The sequence below is a fragment of the Bombus huntii genome, chromosome 1 (genome assembly GCF_024542735.1).
Source record: "Bombus huntii isolate Logan2020A chromosome 1, iyBomHunt1.1, whole genome shotgun sequence".
Lineage (NCBI taxonomy): Eukaryota > Metazoa > Arthropoda > Insecta > Hymenoptera > Apidae > Bombus > Bombus huntii.
The window spans coordinates 8,415,648-8,442,259 of NC_066238.1; the positions used below are offsets into that span (position 1 = coordinate 8,415,648).

General features: G+C 46.3%; 1 protein-coding gene across 3 annotated transcripts in view; it reads left to right on the forward strand.

Annotated features, from left to right (window-relative positions):
• LOC126867785 (TSC22 domain family protein 1) overlaps positions 1–26,612 on the forward strand; it is a 203,165-nt gene that overhangs the window by 57,663 nt on the left and 118,890 nt on the right. The window contains exon 1 of one of the 3 annotated variants that reach the window (XM_050622728.1): positions 21,037–23,271. The exons of the other annotated variants lie outside the window; for them this stretch is intronic. The gene's annotated coding sequence lies outside the window, so the exon portion shown is untranslated. Of the gene's footprint in view, positions 1–21,036; positions 23,272–26,612 lie in introns of those variants that run through there. 3 annotated transcript variants of the gene reach the window in all.

A 26,612-nucleotide genomic window follows, 5' to 3' on the forward strand; every position in this document is an offset into this window, starting at 1 on the left:
CTTCGCGCCAGCTTCGAGCACGGCGCGAAAGAAAATTAATACTCGGCGAACGCGCCGCCATAAAGCTTCCCCGCGACGCGGTAATTATGTAGGGCCCCGTATTATGCGCCCTCGTTCCGACCGAGTACGCTCACGTGCTTTACGAGCTTCTGCGCCTAATAACAAAGGGGCGAACGGTGAACGATGACAAGTGGAAAATATCCGAAAACCTTGAGAAACTCGCATTCCTCCTTTTCCACGCCATTCCGCTAACAATTCACTTGATGATACGTCCTCGGGCATTTTATCGTTCTGAAACCTTGGTCGTTGGTCTGGTTTCGTTCGACGCTCGATTCTTTTACGACGATGGATGTGATTTAAAGCGAAACCAGGCTGGAAACCAGGTTTCTTGCGAGGAAACGCCGGGACTAATAACGCAACAAACAAGACGGCGATTACGCGCGAGCTATATAAAGTGTATCGCACTCTCGTTCGATTCGCTTTTATGATCGTACTCGCACCGCACAAGACCGTGCTTTACATGCCTTTACGCGTAATTACGAACTGCCGTGCGACTACGAAAGGTTTCAACGTGTGATTATCAACGGTTGCCCATTTTCTCGATGAACGAGAATCGAGTCACCTGGTCTTGTTTAACAGATTCGAGCATCGCATTCACTCGGCGATCGCTACGATGCTACGCGCGATTACCGCAACAGGTGAAACCGGATCGCGACTGCTCGCTACAAGAAATTATGTCAATGGTATCCTTTCCAACGAGAGTAAAATCAGTGATTATATTCAGAGAGATTTCTCGGAAGAGTTTAAGTTCGATGGAAGTGGATGTGTTGTAAATTAGAAAACTTGTCAAGGAAGGCCTCCAACGATGGCCTCTTATATTCCTCCAAAGAGATTTAATTAAGAGGAACCTATTACAAGAAACGTTTTTATGAATTTAATTAATTCCCTGACTTATGCTATTTGTGGCGGTCAGCTAAGTTATACAGGATGTTCCGATAATTATTTCCATCTTACGAAATTACAGTACAATATAAAAATTATAAAAATTTTAAATCAAGCGGAGAGGACATACGAAATTGATTTCTCCTTATTTGTGTTCTTTTACTGGTTTCTCGTCTCGCGTAATAAACGCACGGAAGCGAACGCAGATACAAACTGGGAGATTCGTTCGGCAATACCCTTCCAAAGCCATCCGACCTATTCTAAAAGCCACTTTGCATTTATATGAGCGCGGCGAGTATGTATTCGGTTCGGGTTCCATCCACGAAACGCACGCGGCTCGATGCATACGCTTATCCTTTCTCGCGAACAACGTTCGTAGTCCCGCCGCGGTTACTCGCCTAGTCGTTGAGCTGGTTCGCGGAAAGGGTAGGAAGAAGCAAGGAAAGGGGATGAAAGAGGCGCAGGAGGAAGAGTACAGAGTAATCGAAAGAGAAGAAGAAGGTGAAAGAGAATCGAGGCGTACGGAGAGGAAAGAGAGGCCGCGAGAGAACCGAGAGTAGATGAATTATGTTAAACGCCTGTTTAAATACATGTACGCCTAGGGATACACAGAGCGCGCGCGCGAGTTCAAGGAGGCCGCGCGCCCCATTCGTCTTCTCGATTTATATTAAATCGCCCCTCGAATGACCCGACAACGCGGTTCGCGTTCTCCCTTTATCCCCCTCTTTCAGCCGAACCGAGCGTTAGCTCGCGTTTCTTTATTTCCTCTCTCGATAACAACCCCGGCGACGGCCATGCCTCGTTTCGGATTAAAATACCGTACGGTCTAGTACATGCAGGAGTGTCCTTCCTGCGTCACGATCTCTTTTCATTAGAAAGATCTTACTTGGAAAGTTTGAGAAGGTCCCATGGCTCGGGTTACTTTAATGGAATCATATCACTGTATAAAGATTTTTGATTACAAAAGTATGCAAATTACGACAAATTTTCGAAATCAACTCGTTAAGCATAAATCACGTAAGTGACTCGAATCGCGAAGAGTCAGGGGGATTCAGGAATCACTGGAAACGTACTAATTTGCTAATAGCTTGAATTGGACAAGAGGGTGCCTCGTCCTTGGGAAAGTTTGAAGGAAGACCAGTAACGCTATTGTCTCAGGCTGAACTCTGAACCTTTCCACGAATGATACACTTGGGTAAACGTCGCTGGTCAAGGTCGCTCGCAAACGAAGCCTGAGTAAACTTAATTTACAAAGAACTCCTTCGAACGCGTCCATGTAGAATATATTTGGCCGAGACGCTTATCAAACGGGTATAGGTGCTGCCTTGTCAGAATGTCGATGTTAGCATCAACGTAACAACCTCCGCACGTCACGTTCATGTACTCGATCTTCGCAAAAATTCTGATAGAAAAAAGCACCGGAGAAAAGATTCTCAGACACGGCGAGTTTCTCGATTTCCTGGCCGATTTTATCATTTATCACGAGACCGTGGCACTATCCTAGCCTATCCTACTCGTATCCACTCGTTTCCGTAAGTCTTGACGCATGTCCGCACGTTTCTCGTTCGGCTCAGGGAGGAACTGGCTCGAATGGAGCGTGGCCAGTCGATCATAGCTGATTTACTTTATGACTTCTAGCTGTGTGTACCGCAACGGTATACAGAGATCGCGGCAGATATACATTCAGGTGTAAAAGCGGCTTCCCATGCCTCGCCACGGCCGAGTCGGACATTCGCGGAAGAGGAAACTTGTAAGGTTACCCGCGAACCATCCTCGACGATGTTCGATGCTCCGCTCCGTGTGCAGGTGCACACTCTCGACTCGGTGTAGGATCGCCTCGCGAGCATTCCTGCGGACTTCTTCGTCGTAACATTAAAATATCGCGTATGACACTTCGCTCGGTAACCTCCTCGGAGAGAGGAGAACTACAATTCTCTGACTTGTTACCTGCGTTATAAAGTGAACGATAAAATTCGAAATCGCTGATTCACGATCCTATTTACGTTTACGAGAAATCTTTACGATAAATCAGAAATTTGACGGGATTTAAAAAGTCCAATTTGAAAATGCGCTCGTAATCGATATTGCAATTTCGCGACGCTTTAAAGACTCGCCCCATCACGAGTAGATCGAGCGGAACGAAACAGCCGGGAATACGCTTCGGCGGGATGCAAACGAGTATCCTACGAGGGCCGAGGAATTTTTTAATTTGCCCCTCTTCGCCCGTATCTTTCGTCGCCGATCTTCGATAGCTCGTACAATGGCGGTTCGCTATTACTAGTTCTAATTAGACGATACGTCCCGCGGACTTATCTAGATGTATATGCGCGGATGTATAAGATACAAATCAACGTGGCGGCCGGTGTCGATTCGTGCGATTCATCTTCGAGGAATCAGCGGAGCCGAGCTCGCGAACGCCGAGTGCCGCGGGACATTACAAACTGGCTGGTGATGATAATGAATAGAAGAAGTACGCAAAGACGCGTAGCGGTGTTTCATCGGCGGTTCCTGGGGTCTGTTCGAGCAAATAAACGATAAATATTAATTGAAATCGGCGAGATAAAACAAATGAATCCTTTTGCTACCGGGACGGACGCCGGTCACGAGCCAGCCCGCTTTCAGGAGAAAAAAAGGAGAGCAAAAAACATACAAAGAAGGAAGCACAGCGAGGGAGGCGATTGAAAGAGAGAAGAAGAGGTAGGTATATATGTAGAGGTACGCGGAATCGTGGCTCGAATCGCGAAGAGAAGCGAGACGGAGTGTGTTCGACGAAAGAAGAAACGTTACTCGCGAAAAGAGACCGAACGATCGAATGGGAGAGAGAAGTTTGCTCGGTCAGGTAGAACGACGCGGCGGCGGCTTCGACCAGTTGATTTATATAGAATCATATCTCCATCTGAATGTCTTCATTTTTAACGCACGACCGCGCTATCGTTCCCTTTCGCCGAAGTTCGCGCAGCAGCTCCGTTTCGGATGGCGTGTTCCCGTCCCGCTCTGGCGCACGATCGAGAGGATTCACCGACGCGCGGACAGAGAAGCAACCGATGAAATGTGAAAAAAGAAGGGAAAAGAGATGTTCGCGCTCTACGGACCTTCGGGCCTGGCGAATTTCACCGACGCCCGCTCGACGGTGGTCCTTACGGTTTAATTTCTCCGGCCTCGCTACTTCTCTGTCTTTCCCCTGGCCTCCTTCGCTTCTTTTCTCGTCTGTTTTTCTTACCCGTCTCCACTGTGACTTCCTCGAGCGCTCGACCCCGATGCGTGGTAAACGTCGTCGCATTTAATACATGCACACTGATCGCCTCGGAGAGATCTGTTCGCGTTATGCCCGATGTTATGGGCATTTTGCACGGGACGTCGATCGAACCAACGATACGCTCGTACACAGGATGATTTCGTGGCACCGGCGCGTGGAGAATCGCGATTCGATATTTTCGGCAGTTAAACGAGCTTTAAAAGGATGAAGTTAGGTCACTCTCGTCGCAAATGAGAAAGAAACCAACCGTACTGCAATTTCTACCGACCGTTCCCTCTTTCGAACTTCTTTAAACCGCTTCTTTAAAGTACAGCGTTTCTTCGATAGCCTCGAAACGACTATACCCTACCAACCAACAACATCTAGCGCAATGAATTTCGCTTCCGGTGGAGAAAGATATCCTCTTCGATGACTCATGAACTCGTCCAGCTTGCTCTCTCGACGAGTCGATCGAAGCAGACGTGACGAAGGGTTAGACGAGTCTCTATCGAGGTATCGTCTGAACTCTAGAGAGTCTACGACGATCCTTTTTGCTCGCGTCGTGTCTGGAGGGTACTCGTAACGGACCCTGACGACTTCTTTCGTACGATGACCAGCGATTCTCGACAGGCTGCGTGCTGACGATTGCCTTCGATCCCATTTCCGACACACCCTCGCGTCGTTACGAGAAGATATTCATCCTTACTCGTAGCCGCGGATCATCGATGATGTATGCGTTCCAAGCATGCCGGCGGTGCTCGCGTTTACGAAGCAACGGTGCTCTATCGTGACACAGGTATCGTACAGGAAACGGCCGAGGCAGCGTGTTATGTGGTTTAGAAAACGGGGTGAGTCGCGTGATGGAACGTTGCGAGCATAAACATCGTTGGGATAAAAGCAGGAGGAGTGCCGATGGTATTTCGATGATGATCTTTATTCGGAGGCTATTCGGAGATGATGTCTGTTTTGCATGCTCGCTATGTAGCACCTTGTGTACGTTGTGTAATAGGCGGATCGGACTTTCGTCGGAGCAATCGAACGCGATTAGAACGTCGAATCATGGATCGGAGTATATAATGTGTGTGGTATATAGAGATGTATGCTTGCACTGTTTTTACGTTGCTCGTGTACGCGGTTTTGTTTCAGAGGGAAATCCTGATAAGACCGTAGATACAGTTTAACCGCAATGTGTAACGTTACTTGATATCTAAACGTTATAGAAGGTTCTAATACAAGATGCGGAAACTACGGTAACCGAACTCGCAGCATACTGCCGCTATCCTTTTCATTTTTATATTTCACCAACTCTACTTACGCGTCGAATAGCACAATCAACGAAGCCATCGTTTATCTAATCATCGCGGTTCAACACACGCTGACCGTGTACTGATCAAACGATGTGCGATATGTTCTTCTCGATGCATTCCCAACCAACGTCCAAATGGAAGATCTTTCAAAGCCGTTCGCCAGGCAAGAAACATAGAAACATTCGCGATACATCATCAATCCCATTAGTTCGCAATTACATAAGTGTCCTCTCATCGAGTGCCGCCACGCAGCTCCGCGATGATAAATTCCACCGTCTCTCGCTCGTTGGAGCGCGCAGGTGCGGAGTTTCGTACCGTAAGATTCTCTCTCCTTCGAGTCGCGCACGCTAAGAGAACTTTCATTTCTCGGCTGCCTGTTCTCTCTTTTATTATCGTTCGCCTTTCATCCCCGCGATATCGCGCGGCCGGTAATAACGCATGTTGAAACAGCGTACAGTAAGGTACCGGACACAGGGACCGTTGACTGGACGCGCTGCAGTTTTGCTTTACGACGCGGCTGACTGACATTTAATGCCGAATGGCGCCCTTTAGCGCCTTTACCGCCCGTGAACGCTTTGACCCGGGGCTGCCACCAGCTAATTCTTCGCAGATTTCGCCGCGAGTCCTCCGCCTCGCAATTTTCATCTTCTCGTCCCCATCGAGGCGGAAGAAACGTGATTCGTCTATGCGAGAAAATTTCTTCCAAAGGAAAGAAAAGAATTAAAGGACCCGATGGATAATTGATATAAATGCATTTTTTCATCTGTAATCTATCTTTTCTCAAACTCGAAAGTTAATAATAAGCATGTTGTTTAACGAAGAATAATTTTTAATACATATGTATATTTGCAGCAGTTGAATATGAGATGTGGTTGCAAGATGAAGTGTTATTGCATGTCGTAAGGATGGTTTTATAATGTGGCATAAGAAGGTAAGCTTGATAACTTCATCAAGCTTGTGTATTCAAAAAAGGTATAACAGATGTGTCAAGTGACACTTCTGAGTTCCCCGGTTTGAGAAACTTTCCCCAATGTTGCATAACACGGAACATTCGTGTGAGATAGACTATCCATATACATACGTGGTAGATATCTCTATGGAGTCCACGGTTTATGAAGTATCTTCGACTGCTATATTCCAATGGCGATTCTTCTAAAAGAGGTTAAGATATTCCATCTATGGATACGAAAAAATTAATAATTGTTATCTAAAAATCAATTTCCAATGGACTTTCATTGCCTTTCGCTCATATCAATGGTACGTTTATCCGTCGTAAGAAATCAAAATTATTATCGGTCGAAGAGGAAGCCAGTGCGTCGTACGATCGGCACTTACTCTCACCAAGATTTATCCAACGCGCGCGGCACTGAAATTTATTGCAAGAACCGTAGGACACAGGGGGATTGAGAAAATTAGCGTACCGGACGAGGAATTCCTGACACCAGGCTGCGAAACGAGACAAAAAACAATACGAGAACTTAAATACAGGCGTTTTTCTGAGCCTCCATTCGCTGGGAGAAATACAGCCTGCGTTAACCGGGACGTTTATAGCGCCGTGAACAGAGCCACATTGCCGCGATTTGCAAATATCTTACGCAAAAGGGCGTGACCAGGGCTCACGATATTCCGGACCATCAGAAAACACAACTTTCGGCTACGTTTAATGTCCCGGCTATCGAAAGCATCCCACAATCTGCGACGAACGTCTCGCACACCTGACGTCTACCGCAACGAACACGTGTACCGACACGTTCGATGGTTTATCCAGCGCGATTAAACCTTATTTATCCGACGATTATCGACGCGGATGCTTACTTTGTGCCAGGGTTATTAAAATTCCAAATATCGCTACACCGTTATTCCGGTTATTTTTTACATTATCCTTCGGCGGTACTCAGTTGCAATTTCCAGGTGTAAATACACGAACAAATGGCGAATGAATAATCGAAATTTCACGCGTTTATACATTTTACTTAGGTACGTTCGTATCTTTTTCACGATTTTACATTTTTTTACATCATGACTTATCTCGACTGCTTTTAGCGCTTATTGATGATATTGACACGTAATGTATTTTACCGATAGGGAAGTTGTTTCGTATGGCAGATTCATACAGATAGGCTGTATCGTTTGGATGCCGGGTTGGATATACGTAGTTACTTACTTCCCAGATTGGATATCTAATTTGTACCTGGCTAACTCGATTTCATGCTGTTCGACAACAGTCGGTTAGCGTCTATTTTCAGCCGCGAGTCGGCTACATAGCGACGCGTATAAACTTGCGCGAAGTACCAGCAAATACGTCACGGGGTCCCTTCAGCCAATGAATACATTGACCTCTGTGAAAGGACTGATCAGATCCTTGTTCCACGCTTGCTGATACTCGCGCTTCAATTTCAACCTTTAAATGGCCTATTAATTCGTGAATTCCATTCTTGAACTCGAGAAACTCTCGTAAATTCCATTTAGTTGCGTTATCAGAAAAATGTCTGGAAAGGGTAAATTGGGAAATACTTGGGTAAAGGGGAAATGCTTTAAAAAAAAATTGAAGATTTTTTACTGAAGTTGCACATACATATAACTTAATCGAAGCGACGATTAAAATGGAGGAAAGTGTTAATTGGTTACCCGAAACCAATTAAAAGTTACGCGTGGCAATTAATACGAAACGCAGAGAGAATTCCGAAGGGTAAAATAATCGGAGTCGATTTTAATTACGACGACGTGTATGGCTCCTTGTAACCGTGTTTCCACGATAGCGACCCGTGAGTTATCGGACGTTTATGGCGGTGTCCGTTATTCGATTTTATGCTAGGGCCCAATGGTAATAACAATTACGATGCCAAAGGTGGTCGGTGCGGTGTCGTAGCTGACTATGCATAGTGGCGGTTCTATCTCTGCTGCTCCTTCAGCAGGATTTGATGCAAATACTGATCGAACGGACGCGCGTTAATCATTGTGTCACATTCTGTGATCTATTGATTCATTGAGAAGCACGCGTTGTTTACGATGCGTTTTTAGTGAGTATCTAATTTATAAATTCTAAGGATGATGATAATATATGGTCTATGTAAGATTTACAAGTTATGAGACATTCATCGAAGAAATTATTCTATGCTCTTACTCTCAGCGTCATTTAAGACTGATAAATTCTCAGTTAATTATCAGCGACATTCAGGACTTTAACCCAGGAAGCCAGAGGTTTATCACATCACGACCCTCAAGAGCTGCGATATTTGTTGTTTACTTTCAAGAATAAGATAAGCGACGCACCTGTTGAATGGATATAAGACTCATAAGTCACTACCAATTATCAACCATTTCCCTTGAAAATCATCCCCATTAATCTCCGCAAAACCAGGTGTACGCTCAAAGAAGAGTCATTATCGTCGTGAAACCTGCAGCTAAAGAAAATCAACCGAAAACTTACGCGGACAGATGGGACGGTGCGGTCGGACCTCGAGTCCGTCTCCGTTTGCAATGTTTCTCGCGACGAATGAATCTCAGTCCGCGGATAACTCATAAAGCAGGCTCGTTTATTTCATCAAAGCCCCTTTGCGGAGCCGGCTCGTTGCTCGGTTGGCCGGCCACGTCCTCCTAGGGACCTCTACGCGACTGAGTAACGACATTTTCGAAATATGTAGGTGCTCGTCCTTTTTGTTGGACGAAAGTACAAAGTCTCGAACGCGAAGGAGAAAAAGAGAGAAAGAGAGAGTTTCTCGCGTAGGGCTTCTCGAGCACGCAATGATCGCCGATGGCGCTCGCGCTCGAGCGTTTCTACATAGAGGAGGACAACACGGGGAACGTGCACCTGCAGCCCAACATGGGAATCCCTGGAATTCCTCGATCAACCGGCCACGTTCTTCGGTACGATAGATGCAAAGCGAGCCTTGTCGTCGATAAACGACAACGTCCCGCGCCTGTGAAAGACGCCGGTTGTTTAATTTATACGGAATACGTAGAAGGGTTGCGGGAAGAGGACCAATGGACGACGATTACGCATCGAAATTTATCGACATCGCGATTTTATGATCGTCCTGACTCGTTAGCGACACGGTTCCAACATACAAATTTTGAAGAATGAATCGCGAATCGTTCTAACCGGTCGAGAATCCTGCATCGATTATTACGATATTTTTCTTTTTTCATCGACGGTCCGAGTATAGGAATGGTAGAGAATTTGGGTGTAAGTATTGGCTATTTGAACGAGAGTAAAATAGCAGACGAGATAAGAAGATTATGAAATGAACTGTGAAATAAGGATGATTCTATATATAATCTCAGGTTGTTCAAATCTCAATTTCTCAGCAATTCTTGATAGATTTTGAATCTTCAAAATTTCAGTAAGGCTTTGACTCCTTAACCTACAACTACGGGCATAGCCCGTAGTACGACGATCGGACCAAACGTAAATATTACGGGCATAGCTCGTAGTACGATGATCGGGCCAAATATAATATATAATATAATATATAATAGCTTGTTTACGTTTTAGGCCCAAAATTCTCGAACGTAAATCGTAGGTTAAGGGGTTAAAGTCTCAGAAGTCTTGGAAAACTCGATAGGTCCCAAAAATCTTGAAAGTATTAAAAAGTTTAGAAAGTTTTCGAAGTCACGTATTCGATAGGATTCGAAGTGTTTCGAAGTACGATCGGTAGTGATACGTTCGTAGAAACGTTTCTTCACGTTTCGAATATTTTGAATAACCGTTCAACGACATAGGTGGTGTGTGCAATTTCAATTGCATGGCATTTTACGAAGCGAATATATACACTTGCGTCACGACAGTTCCCATACGTATCGAAATCCCGTTGGGAAACAGTATACGTACGCACCTGCGACCTACTACGGTCCCTCCATGAAATTCCTTCGGTGACAAACGGCTTAGCGTGAGAGCAATGCCGGCGTAATATATAATTGCTCTTCCGGAAACGAGACGGTATTAACGAGACGCATAGAAATCGTCTAAACCCGGCGCAGAGTTTCCCGTTCGTTAGAAAGACGAGCTTACCCCTGAAGAAAAACAAACGACACTAATCATCGAATTACTTAGCACTTCCATTACCGTCTGTATCCTTATGATCGTTCTTTTACATTCCCTCTTTCTATGATTTATATTTCATTCTATACGTATGTTATTTCCATAATTTGATATTCTGGCATAGAAATCATTTTCTATCCTATTTAAAATCCCTTAAAATCATTAAAATTCAAATTATTTAAATAACTAATATAAACTACTGATACAATTGTCGCGTCTAATATTCGACAAAATAATTTAGAATATATCCATTCACTTAGACAATGAAGAGAACCGTATAGACCCAAATAGCGAAAGAATAAATCACTAATCATGTCAGTGATCCACGACCACCCTCAGGTAGCCGACTTGGTCTCTCGATAATCATCAATCCAGATCCGATCTTGAGCCACCTTTCCAGTAACCGCTCGAAGCAAAAAAAGACACGTCCTTAACCAAACATTCCCCATTCCCAATCATTTTCATATTTCTTCTCGTCCCGTGTCAGGATCGAGCACAATTCGGAATAACCAAAGAAACGATATGGTCGGCGTTTAGGCTCACGCACGATCTGGATAAGTTCACGGTGAAAGGATCGACCACCGGTGCAGGACAAGCAACCGTGTCCGTAGAAAACAGCTGAATTCCTGGGATAAGATAAAATAAGGGCTGGATAATCTAACACGGCCCTTCTCGTATTCCGATGGTTCAATTTCTCGGTGTCGCGGTCGAGCGGTACACGCTCGATCTCGCCGATTCCGGTTACGTCCGTTTAGCATACGTTCGAATCGTGTTATCATGGTATCGAGAATGCGTCTCTCGCGGCTTGGAATTCGCGGCGAGCGACTATGTGGGAGTGAAACCGCCCGGTGAAAAGAAACGACAGAGGAGTTGTCGCGTACCGGAATCGTTTAAGCGAAGTGGCGGCGTGTCCGTTTCTTAACTGATATCCGATATGGCTTCTGCGAACGCGTTCGATCGATAGAAAGAGAGAAAGTCAGGTGTTTGATGGTATAGCTCGCGAGAAATGCAGTTTGGAATGATTGTGCGTTTGCGTATATTTCGTATTAAGTAAAGGCGTCGATGAAAATATAGTGCAAGTGCATTTCCCCCCAGAAACGAAATAAATATTGGAAACGATTCTTAAAATCTGTATCAGATCTGTACGAAAAGTTTGTAATCGCTACAGAGAAAAACTATTTTATCAAATTTTTATCAAAATCCGTTAAAACGAAGGAAAGATCTTGTCACTCGTACCACGGATAACCACATGCACACCTTTGAGCAATCATCTTCCCGCATTATGCGATGACAGTGCCGCCTCGCGAATGAACAGAGGAAATGGTTTCAGTGTCATTAAGGCGGCAGATAAAAGTCTGTTCTGTAATGTCAAGGAAGAGGCACGTTTGTTGGTATACAGTAGACAGAATGGCGTAGTTGATTAGAGTGCGGAGCGGGTTTTCGAGGAAGTTGACGAGAGAGAATATGGGACAGGTTTGCCGAGGCGTTCGTGGAATCAATTAAGTCTCGTCAACGCCCAGGATCCACTTAATTAGAAGCACTTGCTGTTTTTGTCGGTACTTGGTTAATTAAGATTCGCAAACAGTGTTTCACCCTTTAATGGTCTGGGCACGAGAACTCGAAGCACGTCGCGAACGTCGTTAGTTTGAAGCGGAACGTTGTGGCTGAAATTTATTTATTAACGAAAACCATCTTACTTTAATCATCCGACGGTCAATCCTAAAGGTTTCTAAGAATAACTACTCATAAAGTACTAAGTAAGACTCGTGGTTAATGGCACGAGGGGCTCATAGTAAAACATGTACGCGGCTTCAACCACCATTCATCCTTCGACAGATGCACTTTAACGGTCGAGAATCATCCGTCGTATAGAACCAGCACTCGGATCTTCCCTGCCGGCCACGAAGGTCGAGGATTTTGCTGGAAGAATCCCGGAATGCTCCACCAACACTTCGATCTTTATAGTCGATCCACGAACACGCGTTTATTGTGTATCGGCAGTAGCCGTGCAGTCGGGGGTGACAATGCTCCGTGTTTAAATGGACGACTCGAGTGCTCGCGATCGTCTCGAACAAGATACAATACCACGGAATAGATAATACTCAATCATAGTGGAGGCTCAATGCCACGGGAGCTCATAATAGCCTTAATGCAAACGGTGAATAGGCCTCGTTGCTTGCGCAACCGACTCTCCACGCGTCCACTTCCTCCGCTGACTTCTCCATTCCTCTTTCGATGTGTACATATTTCTCTGTAAATCTTTTCTTCTCTCCTCGAGAAGACTACTCTTTCGGTCTCCTCCTTTCCTTCTTCGTTCTCCATATCTCGTTGCTGTCCCTCGTCATTGAAAACACCCGAGAGCAGACCCGTCGGTTCCATCTCGGTCTACCGTTCAACTCGATGGTCGACGTATGTCCCTGTACGTTTCGTCGAGCAACGAACGCGCGTCGTTCTTGCCTTTGGATGAGAAAGGAAGACAGGGAGATCCAGAAGAACGTATAGTTAGGTCGATTGTTCGGATGAAGGTATTGTCGGTCGGTGTATTTTTGTTTCTCGTAATGAACTATTGATCGCGAGAACCGGCGATCCTTTCACGCCGCCACGAGGCAGCGTTCGTTCGGCTCGTCTTCGCTCGTCGCCGCGCCAGCCACGGGGAGATCGCCTTCCAGAGTACGATCCAGAAGAGGCTCGATGCCAGGAAGAGAGAGGAAAGGAGAGAAAAGGAAAAGAGTGGGCGCGCGCATTCACGGATCATTACGCGACAGTGACGAATTATAACGACGCGACCGTAATGCGTCTCCTTGTACAGCGGGTAGCGTTTTTGCCACCGGGATACTGGGATCGATAGAAGATCGAGAGGGACGGAGACCGGGAGCAGAGAGGACCACGTTGGGGATACCGAGAGGAGAGGAGAGGCAGCCACGGTAGTGCATCTTGTCTCGTAAACCTGTTCCTCTTTTCGCCGCTCGGAAACCGCTTTTATTTACGAGTGCCTCGCGTGCCGCGGAATTTCGAATTCGTTCACGGCTACCGAGTCGCGGATCGATGCCTCTAGCTGCCGTACCCACCTTCCAGGATCGCCTATACTGGGTGTGTCTTGGGCTATGGTTCCGGCGGATGCGTGTTCCGACAAACTATCGTTCCGACGAATGAAACGCATACACTCGCAAGAATCTACTTTCATATCGAATTGTTTTAACGTATTCAACATAATCGAACGTTCATAATAATCTTAGACGTTCATCGACTATGTGGATCGTGTCCACAAGAGATGCCACAGAAGATAATCGATCGCAAAATGTAGCTTACTTCCATGACTAATTCCGAGTCATTTAATACCAAACGTTATACGTATTCTCTAAAATATGTCCATTGGAGTCAACCACACGATTTTATCTCCCAACAAATCGACTTTACGAGCTTCCTTCCAAACGCCTGTCCAAAAACGCCTGACCCTCGAACAGGTTTGTACAGTGTTTGATGGTTTTGACGCAAAACGGTCCCGAGATTACGTGATCGATAGGATGAGCGGAGATCGCGCGCGATCATAAATTATCATTGCTTAGCCGTTGTTCGGAGCCGCGGTTCCCACGTGGTAATGAGACAAGCGTTTCTTTCTCTTTCTCTCTCTCTCTCCCTCTCTCGTCGAAGCTTTTTCTCCTCCACTGTCTCGCGGCGACTCAGGACGATTTCGTTCTATCGGGGCAGCAGTCGGTGAAACGAGCGATAATATATTACCGGTTGATCTGATCGTTGGCTGTCATTTGCGCCGGACGGCTCGGGGATTAATTAGCTCTACCAATGCTTCGAGATCTCATTCGAACGACTCCCGTGCCTCGATACTTTCCTTCGTCTTCTTCTTTTACCTCTCTTCTACCATTTGAGATCCGTCTTTCTTCGTTGTTCCTCACCGATCGTACCTGCTCGACGGTTCTTTCGAGAGAACGACTCGAGAGAGCTGGCTCGATCTCGTCTCGACATATCGGAACGTCCGCGCGGTGGAACGCGCGTGCCTGATCGTCGTTTAGATTCGCCGTTGACTTGACTCGCGGTACCACGGTGCATCGTTTCCGCGCGGATGACAAAGAAACGGCCGATGCGCTTGCTCGTAATTCAGTTTACTTGCGGTCGCGACCGCGTGATTTGCGAGCGGCGAAGAACGCGTATCGAAACGATGTAGCCGGTAGCCTATCATAGGCACCTTCGTTGCTCTCGCGCTGAATCTATAATTTTCCAGTATTCCAGTATCGTGTCATTTAAGAAATTTACTGTTAAAATATTTGAAATATCTTGAAACTTAAAATACAATATACATAAAGGCGTCTGTCAATGTGTCTTAAGAAAATTTTATAAATAAGCATCGGAGCAACGATATTTTCTCTGCAGAATTTCATCTTCTCCGCATCATGAATCCTCCGCATTCCAAAGCAACGTCTCCACGAGCTCCTTTTCACGCGGAATCACATCGCAATCTTCTGCTCGCCGATCTCTAGAATTCCGTTGGGTTCGGCGATCTAGGCGGCGATTCTCACACGTTCTTCGAATAATCTCGATCCACGGTGTTCCGCACGTCCATCGCGGTAGGACAGGCGAACGGAGCGCTTGACCAGGCCAGGATCCGAAGGGAGTCCGGACGACAAACGTAGCGGCTAAAGTTACCAGCTGCCGAGCCGTTAATTCGTCTCGATCGAGTGCTTAGATAAATCGACACGTTCTCCGGTTGGACGCGGTCGAGCGTGGCCGCGGTCTCTCGGGGACCTTCTCCGTTCCTCACGGCCTGCACCCACTCAACCCTCCTTGCCTCGCCACCTAAACCAAAGCCTATATGCCTGGCTGACGACCAGTGACTGCTGAACGCCGACCTTCCTCGATAAGACATCTGATATCCGGTTAATGCCGAAGATAAATAACAATTATTTTATAATTAAGCGACTGACCGAGTGGGTAGTAAATACACGTCCGTACGCTGGAACACCTCCCCGCAACTTGACACCGACTGTTGCCGCTCATTCATAAGACGTGAGAGCGACATCGATCAAGCTTGCCTAGTTGGCCGGATCGCAGCGATGGGCTGGATTACGGCCGACTCCAAGGACTACGGTGCTTGTGACCTCGCGTCTACGTTCCTGATTGTCCGTGGAGTGCGCTGATTTCGTGTAAACGTCCGCCAGGTGTTAAGCGGAGGCTACAAATGGCAGATCGTAAGGACGATCGCTACGTTTTCGTGCGGTCAGCTTTGCTTGCGATTTAATCAATTCTGAGTCAACTATGCATGACTATAAAAAATCAGTAAAAGTAATAAAAAGACGAGCTCCCGCTTTCGCTCTGGAACTAACTCGAGTTCCTCAGGAATTCCGTTAAAACAGATTTAATCGAACGTTCGTACGAACAGTGCCATTTTCCATCGCAACCCAGCCGACAGTAAACGCATCGAGATATTTATCGAGCGCGGGCTGCGTTTGAGGTCGTCAACAAGAAGCAAACGACGTAGTGCGCAGCATTTTCGCGTGAATTACCAGCGAACGATCGGTGGGTGGACACGAAACCTTGGACCATGGAAATATTCCTGGAATCCCGTGATCGAATGACTGCGCAACAGTTTCGATGCGGTTCAATAGCATATTTCCGGTGTTGAAGATTTGCCCTTTCGTCGTGATGGGATTTGTTAATAGTCGGGAAGCAGCAATTTCATTACGATTCGAGGGATCGCGGCGACGATGCTCGGATTTCTTCCGTGGCCTTTTCCCGTCCTCCGGCTCCCTCTCTCTTCCTCTAAGTCGGTCGGAGCGCATAAAATAAGACTGGCCGGGGCCGTAAAACGGGCCTCCTGCCGTAAGTTACGTCTGCTGTATACGCATAAAGCCATTATATACCTTATACTGTCCTGTAATACGCTATAAAATCCCGCGTTGTATATCTAGGCGCGATATCATCTGGGTTAGGAGCACCCGTAGAGCACACTCTTTGCCTCGTCCTGCTTCTCCGTCTTCTCCTCTCTCGTCCTCTTCCTCTTCGTCTTTCTCGTCGAGCGGCTTCCACGATGCTGGTAGAACGGCCTTCCACGCTAGGAGCGTACAAGCGTCCAAGTACGTACTTACCGGCGCTGTCTCTTTTACTTCGATCGGGATGCCCATTATTTTCGCCCTCGATGGTGAAACCTTTCCGACGGCAAGAAATTCCGCCATGGCCATACGTCTCCGATCCGCGGCCGTGTGTGAAACAACCACCAACGTCAACTACACAACCACCCGAGACCGTTTTCCTCCTTTTTTATCCTGATAATAGCGTTCCCCCCTCGCACGCTCACGCTCGCTTTTTTCGCCGGATCGTAATTATTTCGTTGCCCGCTTTCTTTTTCTCACCGCGATTTTTCACTCGTTATCCCGGAATCTTGATTGCGTTTGAACCGCACTCCGCGGTAGATTTACGATGTAACTACTATCGCGTTTTGTTCAGCTATAGGGGATGCAGGATCGCAACGAAGTATCGGTTCAATTCCAATGATCCCGGCGATAAGAAAACGAGAAACGATGCTCGGAGTTTCCTCAATTAGCTTTCTGATTATATATAGCTTCGATCTCGTACTAATTTTTTACCATTATATCTTATATTCCATACTCGCTATAAATATTCTACTCAGCAACGAATTATCTTTGATCCATTTTCGAGGCATCGCGAAGAAGTCACGCGGGATAATAAACCAGTCGATTTTCGATGCAAATCGCGAAAAGTAACGGCCAAGGCGAGCGGTAAAGCGTACACCGCGAGTAGCAGCGCTGGTTCGCGCGTTCCATCGCGTTCATCGTTGAATCTCGCGTGGATTCGGTTACGCTGCGCTCACGGACGATCGCTTCCGAACGAGATAACGCATGTCCCGGCACGATGAAGCACGACGGGGCATAGGACAGCGAAGGAGGTGTTACATTACGAAACTCCCGAGGCACGGAGTTTACGGGATACGGAAGCCACGTAGTCGCCGGCTACCGAAACCCTCGCGTATTTTCACGCTGGTACGCGCGTTGCTAGAGGTGGACGGTGTCGATTACCGCGCATAACGTGACTCCGCGTATCGACGCCAAAGGCGACGCGTTGTCCAACTTTGTCGACAGAGAGATGATCTTGAAAAAGCTCCTTCTCGAAGAATAAAATCGTCTAGGTCGCTGGTGCGCGAATATTTACGCAACTCGAAACCAGTTTGAAGCTCGATTCAAACTGATCCAGCTATCTCGTTTGTTCCGTGCTATCGGGCAAACTTGGGGAACAGGGTGAGGGCTGGTACTCGATAGGTAGGTTTACGAGGTAATTACCGAGGGGTAGATGGAGATATGTGATACACACGCGGTAACTTGGAATCGGTTTGTCGAGGACTATCGCGATATTTCGCTCAAGAGTTGTATAGAGAATTTGTTGCGTAGCGATAATAACGATGGCGATGCTGAGTAAGGAAAATGAGACTGGTCTCTTTTTATCGTTGCAATAAATCTAGTAATATACCATCGTACGATTACAGATAATTTTGAGGACAAATAACACGACCTAATGAATTTTTATTTATTCTGTAGAACGGCGATAAACGCGACGTTATTAGAGCGTGTTGAACGCGACAACAGCTTAATCCAAACTCAAATGGCTCGATAAAATACATCGGTAACCACTTAGGTGTGGATATAATTCGCAGAGTGGTAACAATTTGTCAACAGGCTCGGCATACAAACGGTCGATCAGCGAGTCAGCGAAGCGCGTCTAGATGAGCATGTTCACGCTCATAGTCTGAGGACATCGAGTAATCGCTCGCGGAGGTAGGATTGGACCACAGGCATAATCGCGATGTGTATACGAGCTGGCGCGGAAATTTCGTTCGAAGCTCGCTGGTACGAGCTGTTGGTGGCTCGCGCGAACCGGAGGATCGTTTAATTCGCGGTAAACGCGATCGCTCATCCGGTGTAGCGAGTTTCAAGCCTCGAAGTTTCCGCGAACATGCGAGTAATTATCTCCGACGGATAATCGTCGGCCGCCTATTAACGGCTCACGCGGAACGACGTCTTGAAATTGCAGCTAATACTTTGTACAATATACAATCGCGTTTTACGAGCTACACCTGTAGACCGTTAGCCCCGCCGGCCGGATGAGCTCGGGGAACATCGTTAATTAACAACGTATTACCACGTGATTTCTCGTAATACCGTTTCATTATCGACCAGAGAATCGCAAATTGCGGCCAACTGTGGGAAGTGAATGAAATGTTGAGTGGACTTCGGAACTCCGACGAAAGGTGCGGCAAGGAATTTTGATACAGAATACTTCGGCGAATGCTATGGACACATCTAATAAATGAACGATATGCAGAAGAAAATTATAAGCGCATATTCCATAAAGAGTAATAAGAGGATTTATCATCAATGTAATGTTAAAGGTATTCCGGATCGTTTGAATGTCATTAAAGTCGTGCAAGTGGTATTTAAGACCATTTAGAGGTCATTCAGATCTAATTAATGGAAATCTTCGAGTTAGAGATTACTTAGAGATCGCATCAAGACTATTCAAGGTTATTTAGAAGCCATTGAGGACACAAAGGGTGTTTAAGATCGTTTGAAGCACATTCAGGTCATTTCAACGACATATAAGATCTCTCGAAGGTCATCAAAAGGTGGTCGTTCCAATGTCACTATTATGCAACTTGTAATGCAATTACACGTATACCATACGCAATCGCTCACCAAATAACAGACCTCTTCTTAGAGACTCCTGCGATTTGACGTATCGCGTCTGTTTATAATTGCGACTGTGGTACTTACGAGCATTTAATTTGTACTGGAACGCCCACGTAGAACTGTACAATGGATCACGAGGCATCTAGAACTTGCGTGTACGCGCCACGGGAAACATAGAAACCGAATAGACGCGGATAGTTGATTGCCAACAAGCGGAGAACGCATGGTCCCCGCGCGAACAGCGCGCGTTGCCGCGGTGTGTAGCGATCGCTCATCGACCAGCTCCAGGACCACCGTGAATCGCCGTCGTAACGGATACGTGTAATCCGCGAAAGAACTTTTCTTTGGCGGCCACGACACCCCACACAGGACAAATTGCACCATTCGCTTCTCGCCCTTCCCTTCACCCTCGTCCTACGTTTATCTCCGCGGTGGCTACGAATAACGTTACGGCGGTAATCCAATTTGTACGCGATGCAGTCGCGCAGCGGGAAACCCATTGACGCGCGGCTTAAAGGTTCACCAAGCCGAGGGAATCTGTTCGCCGGACAACAAGTTCGCCGCTTTGACCGGACCGTGTTCGAAAATCAATCACGCGGCTAGCAGACATGCGACTACTTACGCGGCTGATAGTGCTGGCACAATGGTCATTCATTCTTAACGGAACGATACGCGGGATTAAAGGTGAATCGCTATAGTTTTTATACACGCTTTTTCGATTTGTATGTCTGCAATCTGACTGCGAATTGACTCGTACTGCAACATTATTTACGATTCGCACTGTAACATTAACGAAAATTTGTCTAGTACCAATTTTATCGAGGTTCGTCATTTAGTTTCTGAAGATTTGAACACTAGTCGTGCACTCTGATACTAAAGCCAAAGAATTTTCAGAAAATCGATCAGGTCGATTCAATTACTTTCGAGCGGTTCGTACGTGTGGCTCGATCGTGGTATAAAACTTATTTTGTTAACATACGGTAAATATGCGATAGTGAGAAATAGATGAGCAATCAACACTTTGGAAAATATATCCACGATATAATTTCTTTCCGTTTAAGCTTTTCTAGGTTCTCGAAGTAGAAGAAATGTCATGAGTTCTCTGAAGCAATTAAAAGTATCCGTATAATAATAGGTTCTATATCAATCAAACCTTCTTCGTTCGTTCCTTTTATCCGTTAACTCGCATGAGATGGATAACTAAAATGCTCAGAATCATTCCTCAAAGGCGGACAGTAATTATAATCAGATACTTATGGAATGATATCTTGATACACGAAGCGCTGCTACAAATTAATCTACCAATTAGTATGTACGTTCAGTTCATCCTATACTGGCAAAAACTAGCCAGGCTTAATAACAGGCTACCCGGAATCGCATTTAAAGTAGTACGTACGCGATCTAATCCTAAGTGAAACAATTTCTCTAAGCTCGTTCACTCTGACTACTCATCACGTGCATATCCGTGCATCGTCCACGTTGGAAGAAACAAACCGCCCAGAAGTCGTCTTATCCGGGATGCCAATTAACCGACGTTCATTCCGATACACGGGAAAACCGAATAACGGAGATCGGCGGGATAACGCGATTCATGATACCCGCTTGCAGGAATTTTGCAATACTCGCGCTTCGATACCGCGATATCTCGCTGCGTAACCGTTGTACGCGAATGCTTCTACGCTTGTGATGCGTCTTCGTAAAAATGAGTATTCTATCAGGCGATATTTCAACTATACGTCGAGTTGGACTCGATGCGAACGAATACTTTTTTCGTATATGTTTGACGACACAAGGTTTTCTATTAGCAATTATTCATTGGGAAAATTTTCCATTATAAAATTCAAACGCTGTATCTAAGTGTGTGATATTTCTTCTGTACTTACCCCAGATGAACTTATATATCCAATTTTGTGTGGAACGATTTTCATTTTAATTCTTTCGCAAACACCCACTTGCGTGTATTTTCCTACGTTCAACTGTTTGCACACTCGCGTGATAAAATTCACTGCATCGAACTTTGTTTCTTAGCAACTTGATAACGAGCAAAAATTCGCAATTTCCACAAAATACGATAATGTCGCGGTTGACGCCCCGTTGCAGATATCGTAACAGGTTCTCACGGCGTAGCGGTTACGAACGAATTCTAAATTAATTCGAACAATGCCACGAGGCAACGCGGTGTTCCTGGCCGGTTGCCGGTCAGCCGGATAACGACCCTCGTTTCCCCGAGGCGCAGCCGGCCGTTCTGCTCGATTTCAGAGCGTAAACCGTGTAGAGGTGTCGGTCGTATCCATAACGAACAATTCACGATGAAAATAACTCTGCGATGTAGTACAATGGAGCCCCCGTGCGCGCCAACCGCGAGGAGACAGAGAGGCCATGTATGGTGAACGATGGTGTGGCAGGTAGGTACCTTGCTTCACCGAGCCCCCTATAGAGAAAAGGAAAGAAGAGAAAAAGACAAGCTGGCTTGAGAGAAAAGTCTCTCCCTCGAGCTGTTCCGCTTGAAACCAACGGCTTCCATTCGCCGTTGAACTTCCGAGTCATCGTCGATTTAACAATTAATTATCGTATAATTGAACGGCGAAGAAAGTGTTTGGATGGAAATGATTCCATTCAGAGAATTATTAGAAAATTCACGGTCTGCATCCTTGATAATCGACTACCAGATACATGTTTTATGATAAAATTACAAAGATAAAAAGGTTTCGAGCACGTTGTAGCTTCGTTGTCGGGCTTTCGACGAACCGTATCGTAAGCAGAAAGATCCGATCCCATCTAATCGCACCAAGTTTGATCTTAACTTCGATGAGATTACCGAACGAGGCACCTCCTTAAAAATACCACACCGAAACACTCATCGGTTTGCTTCGAAAAGAAAAGCAAAACGCATTACGAAACTGACGTAGCTCGTTTCGCTTCGAACCGGTGGAGACAGTCCGGTTGCAACAAACACCAGGCGAGCCAGCCGCATTCGGGGCCTGCATTTATCACGCGTATGACACTCGGTGTACGCTGCAAACGATGTAAGACTAAACGCTACACGCGGCGAGAATTCAGTCCTTGAGACGGTATCTCCTTACCTAATTTCTTCTCTTCAATTCTCTTCAATTACAGAAAGCGATGCTTACCGATATTTGCGTGCACGATCGCCTCGATACAATCGAAAATCGCCATCGTCGAAATATCCTCGATCGACCTACGGACCCCAATAAGCGACCAAACGGCGCTGACAGACGCGTCCTTGGCTCGACGACGAGCAATCGATTTGCCCCGGAGATAATCGTCGTGCGGAGGAGAAAGTCGTGAAAGACCCATTGCTTTCGAACACCCACGATCGATCCGTGAATTTCAAGGCACCCACTGTGGACGATTCAGAACCCCGTATAACGATATTACCGAAAATCGGTGGAGAGCGCGCGCGTCTTGCGACGGTAAAATTCGCGGATCGAGTCGAAAACGGACGGGGTACGCCTCCCGGGGACGAGTGCTTTTACCTCTGGCCGATCGGGGCGCGACGTACCGCGCGCTGACTATAATATCGAATATATTGGATAATGATAAAGCCGCGAGCACGTATACCCTCCGCGCACGGGTGATTGGTTATTAGTTTTGGGACCGCGATACGATCTTAATGGGAATACTTAGGTGGGAGGCTCCGAGACATTGAAGATGATCTATACTCCGACCCGTGTACACGCATCAGGACCGGCTGATAGATCGACCGACCCTATTCGTGGACCCTACCGTGCTTCCTTCACCCTTCTACCCCTCTGATTCCTTTTTTCCACCAACACACCGATGATCCGTAAACTTATGCATGACTACGTACACGCACACATTCGTTGTGCACACTACCGGACACCGTGGTATGGACGACGGTGGTGCGGCAACAGCAACGGACAACGGGCAACGGCAACCCGGCAACAACACAATGCAGCCAACACTGGGACCGATAAGATCGGGATCCGAACTGCTATGTCGAGAACGCCCGCTGTGATCCACGCCTTTTTTGCACGCAACCTCTCGACCGTGGTGCGTACATATATCTGCTACCTTCCCTTGTTCTTCTACCTACGTGGCTCGTTGTTATTATTAGGATAAATGAGGTTTTTCCCCTTTCTCGCAGTTCCGGAAGAGGGCCCGATAGAAAAGAGCGCACGGCCAACGCAAAGTCACTTCCTACTACCGGTATGCTACCGGACATCTGCTCCGCTTTCTGCCTTCCCTGCGTTTCCTGATCCCGCATACTCACGCACCCGAGGGATTCTGTAACCCTTTCCTTCTTTATATATTTTTTTTTTTTTTTGGTCATGCCTGACCGCGTAACAGTAGCTTCGATATACCGTGGAAGTTGAATGGAAGCTAAGGCTGGTCTCGTTCAATCAGGCAATAGGAAAAGAAATTGTAACCTGTGAGTTTTTCAATGGGTAGCTCGTGCATGTAGAGGAGCAAGGGTATCAAAAGTCGGACAAGTGTCGAGAAGGTTTCAAGAAAGTGTTATTCTTCCATCTTTTTTTTCCCCGTTGGTTAGACTTTCGTGTTTCGCCGACCTGATCGAGAGTATCGAGAGAGTCGATGAAATAAGAAGGAGAGACACGTAGGTCGGAATATTGGACACGTAGGCTTTTTGCGACCCCTCGTTTCTACAGCGTGGTTCACCGAAATTAGATTAGGTTACTTATGACATCGACGTAACTAAATCACATTCTTCGCGTGTTCGAGTTCTTTGCATGCACCTTTTCCCGTCGTTCGGTTTGATTTATAGACTCGGGATATTCCGCTCCCCATAAGCGGCGCACGGGGAACCAGTTACTCCTTTCGGAGCTATGGCCCACTGGTAACTCGGGCAAAAATAACGATTGTTCCGCTCTTGGATCTCGCTTCGGAGAACTGTCGTTCGGCGCAAACATGAAGTTGTACAAAGACCGTCCGTGCATTGCAATTATACGATCGAATTATTCATTTCTCAATTTACATCGGAACTTGCCTTTCCAATTAAGAAATACGAAGAAAGCAACGATTTCTTAATCAAAGAAAACATGTTGAGAAAGAGAAACTCGTGATGTGCATACATTTGCCATTTAAATATCACTATTTGCATTAACGGTGGAAGCCTTCCGAACTTTTGAAAAAATCAACGTTTTAAATCCACAAAGCCGTCTGACGAGGGGCAAAGTTTGACGATTCGACGGTAGCTCCATGAATCGTAAAACAGGCGTCACAGGCTACGTGGGTGTCGCGTGACGCGCAATTTTGTGTCTAACAAACGTCTGGAATTATTCACTCGCACCAGGCGGCACGTTCTTCGTGATCCACGCTACGAATTCGTCCGACGAGACAGTGCATGCGGCGAACGCGTGACACATCGATGCGTGCATGAACTATAAACGTCGCGCGCGAAAAATACGACAATCGTCGATCTGCATATTCTCCGAGGCATCCGCCCGTCTCGACGTCATTGGCCCCTGCATTTACATGTATACGTACGCCATAAACCGACGACGTCTTATGAAGTTGCCTTCGCCGTTGAATGTCCCGCGTTTCTGTCTGTCGAGGAACACAAAATATCGGCTGTTAATGCTTCCTTCATGAATAATTAAAAGAATAATATAAAGAAGCCGTATAGAGAGGTGTATGGTTTAATTTGGACAGAAGCTTTGTTCTTTCGAGAGTTTTGAGTTCGCTGCAGGGGAATTTTAAATGAAACGGATTTTCAGACGAATATTACATATACGGAGCGTAGGCGTGAATAGATTTACGAGCACCAGGTGCGATCGAAACACCGGTTTCAAATACGGAATTTGGTAACCCATTGTGCAACGAAAAGACGGGCTCTTTGAGGTTGTTTTTAACACCATCGTCTTCGTTATACAGTGTTTCGAAATGAAATAAAAACGTATGATACTATCACAGCCTTCAACTTTTCCCGACACGTTCATCGCGAAATCATCTCGATTCACGCTTTGATTTCCAAGAAAACTCGACTTGTCCGAGGGACACGGATCGAAACGCGAGATTTCTCGAGGCTACGAGGCGAAAGATTCACGATTTCAGCTCAAGGAACCGGGAGAGGGGACAGAGAGAGAGAGAGAGCAGAGGACGACGAGGAGGACGTGATGAATCCTCGCGATTAACACGTCACCGTGGAAGAGCGTGTTTAATCAGCGCGCGGAGAAGACGCTGCGGGGCGTCCGCATTCGGACCGTCGGCCCTGTCGTTGCAACCCTTTCAGGCAGGCAGGAACACCCCGCTATAAATAACGGGGCGTTCTCGAGCCACGCGGGGGGATGACGATGGTAATTGTGAGTTACGTCGGTCTTTCCTTTGGGACCTGCTCCTTCGTACGCGTCTCCAACACACCAAAGGTAACGAGACTGATCGAAAGCTCTGCCCCTTTCTTACGTTCTTCTTCCGCGACTCTTAAACGGACCATGAACAGACAACCGCACGCAACATTTCGACTTGGGATTTATGAAGATCACCTTTCGAAAATCGAGAACACTTTTCGCGTGGTTCTTTTTCGGCGGTTCACGCTAGGATAAGTGGGATCAATTTATAAGAATTTATTCAATCAGTAAAATTTCATTTAAAGAAACGGACTTCGTATAAAAGGAGTTCCACCGTATATTCGTACTGTACAGTCCATGTTACGAAACACGAGTAAGATAATTACCTTTCAAGACTATATATCTATATATAAACATTAGAATTACGTAGGCTTAGTTAGCAATAGGGAAAACGCCTACGTATTCCAAAGACAGTAATCAGCCGCTGTGCAAGCTTGCTTAAGAATCAGATAATCTCAGCTTCGAAAAGCGACTCGTAGCGAAAGATTCTATCGTTGTATCCCAACGACTGCCAATTAACATTTGGTTCGGACGATTTTCTCATAGAAACAGACTGAGCGCATTTCGAAAGTCATAGATCGACCTGATAGAATAGCCTCTGTAACAACCATCGAATTCTCGATCGAAAATCCGCTCGAAGCCGTTGTTTTACACGACTGTTGACGACGCAGCGAGTCATAAGTAAAACAGGTGATACGATCGAGCGTTTCACTCGATCGACTCGCGAAAATCGTCGTCGTGCAGGTGAAAGTTTTCACGGTAGTCGCTGTTGCCTGTGGCGTAATGGCAGTCGCAGACTGAATGTCCCTTGAATTCAATAGCGAGAATGCAGTCGCGTGGAACAAGACAAGAGAATACGACCGACGAATAATAACGTGTAACACCGCGCAGTGGCGAGGAAAACAGAGTAGCTGGAAAAACGGGAACGGGAAGAATGGACAATAGATATGCGCAAGAAAAAGCATCGTAACTTCGACGTAATTGCTGAATCACGGGGACTCTGAATGAGCTACGGTAGTCATGACG